Below are 8934 nucleotides of genomic sequence, written 5' to 3'. Positions count from 1 at the left end.
ACAGGGACTTGCTGATGTCACCAATCACAGCATTGGAACTTACATCTTTGATCGGATGAATCAGGCCGTGAAATCATCCCAAATCGCATATGGAGACATCCCCTCCGACCGATGCGCGGCCCCGTGCGCATCGGATCGGAGTCGGGAGGTCGGACGGGCTGCACATAAGATTTGCTAAATCTTATGTGCTGCCCGGAGCCGTGCTCCCCCGCAACGGGGTACCTACCAGAGCCGGGCGGAGGGATCAGGCACAGGGAGCCGGGCAGAGGAGGAAACCGCTGCCATCAGTGGGAGCAGGGGGGGCGGCGCAGAGTACCAGGAAGCCGGACAGGAGAAGACGCTGCAGCGGCAGTGCGAGTGGCTAGAGCACTTCCAAAAAAAAGCCCATACAAACGCATAGGAAGCCATTGATTGGCTGATACCTCTCTCAGCCAATCAGCGAATCTCAGCCAATCAATGGTTTCCTATGCATTTGTATGGGCTTTATCTTTTATTGGAAGTGCTCTGCTGCTCCCGCCACTCGCGCTGCTGCAGCATCTTCTCCTGCCCGGCTCCCTGGTACTCTGCGCCGCCCCCCCCCCTGCTCCCTGCCCAGCTGCTTCTTGCCCGGCTCCCTGCGCCCCCCGCCCGCTCTCTGGTCACGGACATGTCCCCGCTGCTGTCCCCCGCTCCCATTGTCCCTGCAGCGCAGCTCCCCGGGAGTTGCATGTGATAAAACTTGGCACATGAAGTGCCATCGCATGTGATCCCTCCCGGGGAGCTGCTGGGACAATCGGGTCCGACTTGTCCTTATGACAAGTCAGACAAATGTAAGGGGGGCCAAAAGGCAAATCTCCAGGACCGGATGGTTTTGGGGCTGAATTTTACCAATTATTAACTTCTTACCTAGTGCCCTACTTACTTACCCTATATAACTCTTTCTTAAATGGGAACTCCCCGCCACCTGGATTTAATGATGTCAGGATTATTATATTTCCCAAACCGGGTAAGGAAATGCACTATAAATAATTGTACAGGGCAAACTACACACCCAAACTGAGACATCTTACAGGTATTGCAGACAACGCTAATTGCTTCAAATGTGCGGCCCCTGAGGCTGACATAATTAATTGTCTATGGACCAGCCCTATAGTACAGGCATTTTGGCAGAATGTGCAGACTTACAGAAGGAGCTCATCCAACGCCGGGGATCGTTGGCGATTGCCGTGGGGAGGCGCTCCATCTGACTGGGACGCGCAAGGTCTCACACGCACGCGCGTCCCAGTTTTCGTGCGGCAGGGGACGCGAACCCTGCCCGTCCCCACTTCAGGGAGATGGACACAGATGGGGGGGGGGGGGTGGAAGGGGTGCGGGGAGGCAGTGGGGACTGGCGAACAGTGAGGGCGATGGCGGGGCTTGATGGCTAGCGATGGTTGGCGATTCTACAGTGAGAGGGGCTCAATCTGTATAATAATATAGATTTAAACATTTCCTTTACTGCTACTCTATGTCTTGGGCATTATGGAACCTGCACCCACCTGCGACTGCCTCTATGATTCCCTGGGGGGGCGGGGGGGGGGCGGGGGGAGATTACTGTTGGCTCAAATTGCTGCAGCTTCTAAGAAAACTATTCTATCCCAATGGATCCATTCCGATCCTATTACATTGTCCCTTTTATTACCACGCATATATGATTTATTTCACATGGATTGGGTGGAATGTTCCTATGGAATCTAAAGTTAAATCTTTCTTTGATATTTGGCTGCCGTATTTCCTTTATTTGTCCCCGACTGTGATTGACCATGATCGTAACATGGTTAAGTTGACCACTTGGTACAATATAAACACTTTAGCAAATGGTATTCCTGCATTTTGATTTTATCTCTTATATATTTGGCTACATCTGTCACTCAAAGTGTGTCTGAAGCTGTAACGCTGGGTGGAGCCTCTGACTCACATGACTGACTCACATGACAGAGAACCAGCCCAGTGAGCCCACAGACAGTGCCAGACACCCTCTGCCTCTCCATGTTACACAGCAAAGACACAGCTACTCACCAGACACACCAGGTGAGCGCCCCACACCTCCATACCTCCCAACATGACCCTCTCCAGAAGGGACAGAATGCACTGTTTGTGGACTTCCATCTTAATTTATGATTGTCATCACCTGTTTTAAACAGGGTGATTGATAAGAAAGGTGGGTACTTATGTAGTATCTGGGCTGCCGATTTTGTGATTGTATGCTTTACCTTAAGGCATACAATCAGATGCGATGCGATGCGATGCGATTCGATGCGATTTTGCATAGGATTCAATGTTAAGAAGGTCCTGTTCATTTCCCCACTATCCAAGTGGGCATAGAGTTGATTTTATATAGCGTGGCGAGCGCAGTGAGCCACCGAGCCCGAAGCGTGGCGAGCGAACGCATATTTCTTAAAAAGTATTCTGTGTCCCCTCGCAGGGCTCACTACGCTCGCCACGCTTCGGGCTCGGTGGCTTGCTACGCTCGCCACAGGTTTATATCCAACTCCATGCCCACTTGGATAGTGGGGAAAGGAAAAGGACCCCTTTTTCCCATTGAATTCTATGTTAAAATGGACTCAGACCATTTTAACATTGAATCCTATGGAAAAATCTTGACCATCGCATCGCATACGATTTGGTCGCATGCGATACGATGCGATGCGATCCGATCCGATTTCTAAATCGGACACCCAGATACTACATAAGTACCGAAAGGTGTTTAAGCACAGGTGATGGTAATCCATAAATTAAGAAGAAAGTCCAGAAACAGAACAATGTGTCCCTCCTGGAGAGGGTCATGTTGGGTATGCACCTCCCTCCACCCCCCCCCCCCCCATTCACGGCATCCCCACGATTAAATGGCACATGCAAAACCCTGACATGGCTATGACAATGAAAAAGGTTGACAAGATTTATTTGTCACTTTTTCAATGTTTTCATATTCATTCTCATGTGTCGACATGGACACCAATGAAGTGCCACACTTATGTCAACATTTACATGTGTTGACCTTTCTGTGTTGATTTTTTCTTGTGGCGATTTGCGGCACCCCCCCGCGACTCCCCTCCCGCGATTTGCAGCACACCCCCCACAATTCGCGGCACCCCCGGTGACTCCTGTGATTCGCGGCCCCACCCCGTCACACCCCCCCTCCTGCGATTCGCGGCCCCCCACGATCCCCCCTACCGCGATTCCCCACCCCTGACCCCCCCTCCTCATTGCGGCAACCCCCCGCCCCCGCGACCCACCCTCCCGCGATTCACTGCAACCCCCCGCGCCTCCCACGATTCGCAGCACCCACACACCCCCCCCAATTCACGGCGTCCACCCACGACCCCTCCTCCCGTGATTCGCGGACACCCCTCACCTCCTCCCCCCCCACCCCCGCGCGCAATTCACGGCAACCCCAGGATTAAATGGCACATGCAAAACACTGGCACGGCTATGGTCGACAATGAAAAAGGTTGACATGAGTTTTTGAAGATTTATTTTTCTTTTTTGGAATGTTTTCATATTTATTCTCATGTGTCGACATGGACACCGATGACGTGCCACACTTATGTCAACATTTACATGTGTTGAACTTTCTGTGTTGATTTTTTCTTGTCGCAATTTTTTTCCAGTGACAACTATGTGCACGTCAACCTACACATCATCAACCAATTCTTTGTATAATATATAACACAAGTTCTGTTTTACTGTAGGTGTTTTAAGTCAGATCTTTTACTGCTACTATTACTGTTTATGTAAATGCATTCTGAATGACAGCAACATCCTACCATCCTTCTACAAGAATATATAACCAACTAGGTGATTCATCGCGCCCCGTGCCCCCCCCCCCTCCCGCAATTCACGGACCCCCCACGCACCCCCCTCCCGCGATTCGCAACCCCCCTTGTGCAATTCACGCCCCTCCCACGCTTTGCGGACCCCCGCCCTCTCCCGCTATTCGCGGACACCTGCGCCCCCTCCCTCCCTTGATTCACGGCAACCCCCGCGCCCCTCCCGCAATTCACGGCACCCCTAAGCCCCTCTTTATTCCCCCGTATACTCACACACCCCTATCACTACCCAGCTTCCTGCTCTACTGAACCATAACTTCCACCACTGGGGAGTCGCTGACGCTGTTTTGCCCACATGCCCCTATCATGCCTCATAGCCCAGCCTCCTGCTCTCATGCACCCGAACTCCCACCCAGTAGGAGGAGACACTGACTGAGGGCCACCATCCTGTTGTACTGTACTGCCACGCTGGACCCTCACCCACTGGCAGAAGCTGCACAGTATCTCCCACCCTCCTCTTTAGTCCCCCTTATGCCCACACACCCCTATCACTACCCAGCCTCCTGTTTTCCTGTGTCGTGACCTCCGCCAGTGGGGAGCCGCTGACTCAAAAACACCCTGCTATACTATTGCACACACACACCTAAACAACACGCACACACAGCCCCCCCCACACCCACAAATGTCACTGTACCATCCACACTATCAATGTACATCTTTCTCTGTAACCGCTTTTTAATTAAACAAAACAATACACACCCCCTTCCACATCATATGCTCTCTATTTAACACATTTCACCTATAACTCAAGTTGCAATACAGGCCATCTTTCATACAATTCTAACCATCTTGCTCATATACAAACGTTCACAAATTAAGGGGGCGCAGCCCCTTACGCCGGTGTGAAGAGCGCCTGTAGGGCGCGATGAATCACCTAGTTACTATATATGTATATATTACCTTTCATGTTTGATTATTAAGATGCTGTCTATATTGTCTCACACCTTGTATATTATTCAGAGATGAGCGGATCCGGATCTCCGGGATCCGACAGATCCGAATATCGCGATCTGAGTCTGGATCCGAGCCGGCTCGGGAGTTCCCGCCTAAATTCCGGACCGAAAACGAGGCAAAACGTCATCATCGCGCTGTCGGATTCTCGCGGGATCTGGATTCTATATAAGACGCACGCGCGCCCCGCCATCTTTACTCCAGCATAGGAGAGGGAAGAGGGTGGTTGTGCTCTGTGCTGTGTGCTGTGCTATAATAATAATATATTATTTTGCTGCTGCTAACTCGATTAGGGTCTGCAGGGGCTGCTGTACACAAGTCCAGTGTACAGGGGCTGTACAGGGGCTGTGTTCAGTGTGACAGGGCTTGTGTCCAGTGTGACAGGGCCTGTGTACAGTGTGACAGGGTCTGTGTCCAGTACAGGGGTTGTGTCCAGTGTACAGGGGCTGTGTCCAGTGTACAGGGGCTGTGTCCAGTGTACAGGGGCATACCTCCCAACTGTCACGATTACAGCGGGACAGTCCCGATTTTCGGGTCCTGTCCCGCTGTCCCACCCGCGGCAGGCATTGTCCCGCTGCGGGGGGTGGCAGTTGGGAGACCGCCCAATCTAATAGAATAGACGCTGTGCGCATGCGTACAGCGTCTATTCTGGTATGAAAATGAGGTTGTGGCTAATTAGCATAAGCCGCACCCTCATTTGCATACGCCCCACCCCCTTTTCGGGCGCTCGCCCCTATTTCATCAGCACAGAAGTTGGGACGTATGCAGGGGCTGTGTCCAGTGTACAGGGGCTGTGTCCAGTGTACAGGGGTTGTGTCCAGTGTACAGGAGCTGTGTACAGGAGCTGTGTCCAGTGTCCAGTGTACAGGGGCTGTGTCCAGGGGCAGTGTCCAGTGTACAGGGGCTGTGTACAGGGCCTGTGTCCAGTGTGACAGGGGCTGTGTCCAGTGTGACAGGGGCTGTGTCCAGTGTACAGGGGCTGTGTCCCGTGTACAGGGGCTGTGTACAGGGGTTGTGTCCAGTGTACAGGGGTTGTGTCCAGTGTACAGGAGCTGTGTACAGGAGCTGTGTCCAGTGTCCAGGAGCTGTGTCCAGGGTGACGGCAGTGTCCAGGGGCAGTGTCCAGTGTGACAGCTGTGTCCAGTGTACAGGAGCTGTGTCCAGGGGGGGTGTCCAGAGGCTGTGTCCAGGGTGACGTGCTGTGTCCATTGTCCATGGGCTGTGTCCAGGGTGACGGGCTGTGTCCAGTGTCCAGGGGTAGTGTCCATGGGCAGTGTCCAGTGTGACGGCTGTGTCCAGTGTACAGGAGCTGTGTCCATGGGCGGTGTCCAGAGGCTGTTTCCAGTGTGACGGCTGTGTCCAGTGTACAGGAGCTGTGTCCAGAGGCTGTGTCCATTGTCCACGGGCTGTGACCAAGGTGACGGGCTGTGTCCAGTGTCCAGGGGCCGTGTCCAGGGGCTGTGTCCAGTGGCTTCTCCCGGAGAGGATTTTTTGAAAGTCGGCAACCCTGGCTTAGCTCAGTCATCCAGCTACCTCTGTATACCCTTTTGGCCCAACTACAGTAAATGAAAACAATTTTGTAAGCTGTGAAGTGATCAAAATTGACTAGAAATGAGTGGAAACTAATGTTATTGAGGTCAATAATACTTTAGGGTCAAAAACAGGCCCAAATTCAGTTATTTTAGCCATTTTAAGCATTTTTTCATAAAAATCCAGATCCAAAACCAAAACCCACAAGGGTGGTTTTGCCAAAACCAATCCAGATCCAAAACCAAAACCCGCAAAAAAAGTGGCCGCCGCACATCTCTAGTACTATTCTGTAACCTTTCGTTTGTGTAACTTCATATTTATCGATGACAACTTTTATGATATGTTTATTTTTCCCGTATAAAAACAATATAGAAAAAAAAATGATGTGGGGTCGGTGAAACAACCCCCCCCCCCTTCCCCCAGCATAACCACCCACGGGATCATTGAGCTGGTTCTGTTTCCCCAAATACGAGGGACAAAAAACGTATGCATGGTCTTCTGATCCGAACCATTATCACCATGGCTGGTCAGTCCTGGATGGGGTACCTGGGGGAGTGGGGACCCCCCCCCCCCAATAAAAGCCTCTAGACCTGGCATCCCTGGGTGGTGGGTGCCGGGCTGATTTTCGTGGTGTAAAAAAAAAAATTGATGTAACAATTACATTGGTTTTCACAGTAGAACTACAAGTCCCAGAAGGCCTCCCCCACATGCTGAGACTTGGTGAACCACAAGTCCCAGCATGTGGGGCATTAATGGGCCCGCTAGTTTTTGTATTTCCCATGTGAAAACAATGTAAAAAAAAAAAAAAACACACACACACACACACACATATGGAGAAGTAAACAGTGTCGATGATTGCTAGGATGGGGAAATCGCACAACACGTCTGATGCTAACCCGTTACCCCTGAATCAGGCACTGGACACCAGTGAGCCCTGTTCCCCTTTTCTGTTATGAAACTATTTTTATTCCTGCCTGTCATAATATTACTATTAATTCACATACCGAGGTCATGGCATTAAATTCAAACAGCTCTATTGATCGACGCTCTCTAGGTTGACACCAAAATCGTCGACATGCACAAGGATCACACTGGAAAAAGTCAACACAAGCAAATGTTTGACACAAAGGAAAAAGGGGACATCAGTTTTAAATGCTTTTTATGTCAATGTCGACACCTGAGCAATTAATGTACCAAATCCTCTCTCCATGCTTCGGGCCGGTTGCCTCGCTCCGCTACCCCAGTGCCGACAGTTCAGCCGGGCTCTGGTCAATTTAAAGGCGTGGTCAATGGGAGGAGGTGTGGCCAATGGGAGGCTGCATGGCGAGACCTCTTTCGTAGAGAAAAAAAGTAATATGACATATGTTGTGTGGTATTTAATTTGGCGGGGTGCTGGTGACACCTGCGCATAGGGAAAAGGAGAGGACAGGCTGCCACAGCAGCTGTCTCTCTCCCCGCTCAGCATACAGCACTGAGCAGCATTTGCAGGGATGGAGAGAGAGGCAGCTGCAGCAGCAGTTCTCTCTCACACCCTGTTATGAAAGGGGTTCAAAAAATGAAAAATATCCCCAAAAACTCATGTCACCTTGCTTGTGTAGACACTTTGACCATGTCGACCTAGACATTGTCTATGCGCCATCTGGATACCGTATTTATGGCTAATGCAAAACTGTTTAAATAAACGAAGTGCATGTTGGATGTAGTTTCTACCACTAGGTGGTGCTGCCTACTTGAAGTAGATGAGTTTGAAGAAACTCAGGAGCCCGAGGTGTGCTCCCTACCACCAGTGCTGTGCCTAAACACTTGCAAAGGGGGCCGAGCGATCGATGTGGGCTTATCTCCCGAAGGAGACGGGCCCCGTATTTCCCCTAACCCCTCTCAACCATAAGGCCGAAGAGGGGAAAATAGGGAACGGTGGGTCCTCTTCGCCGAAGCTTAGAGAGACCCTCATTCCTCAACCCGCGGAAGGGTTAGGACGGTGGGTCCTCCGCACCCGAAGGTTTGGAGAGACCCTCATTGGACTTCCCTCCGCCTTGCGGCTCGGGGTCGTCCTCTGGGGGACCGCAGCACTCCCCAAAAGGCGAGAGCTTTGGCACATTGGGGAAATGGAAGGCCCGAAAGGGTCGACCACACTACCCAAAAAAACGTGACAAACTACAAAAAAAAAACAGAAAACGTGAAAGTGACGAACGTGAGAAGGAAAATAAATAAATAATAAAGATACCTCAGCCAGAAGGCCGGGGTGGGGGTGTGAAAAATTGTCCTACCCCATACAAAAGGACGAGGTAAGGACGTGAAGCGCTAACCTAGAGGGAAGTGCGCAGTGCTAGTGCTTACTAGTGCATGGTGATTTTGGGATCACCCGTGCATGTTCGGCACCCCATAGTTTCCCCGGGGGCACAGTGCAGCCTCGGACTCCAGGCAGCCGACCGATCAGCGTCTGACCAAGTGTTTCTCTGCTCCCATCATAGGGCACTTTCCAGCCCCTGGCATGGGAATGGGTACTCCACTGGGCTTTTCGACTGACTCCCTTAGGGGCTGCGACCCCCTCGGAAGAGCAATCTACTCAGTCTCAGTGTTGCTCCGATCCCAAGGTTAAGCTACA

Source organism: Crinia signifera, chromosome 1 (assembly GCF_055691185.1).
Source record: "Crinia signifera chromosome 1, ASM5569118v1, whole genome shotgun sequence".
Classification (NCBI taxonomy): domain Eukaryota; kingdom Metazoa; phylum Chordata; class Amphibia; order Anura; family Myobatrachidae; genus Crinia; species Crinia signifera.
Note: the sequence above shows the minus strand (reverse complement) of the source record.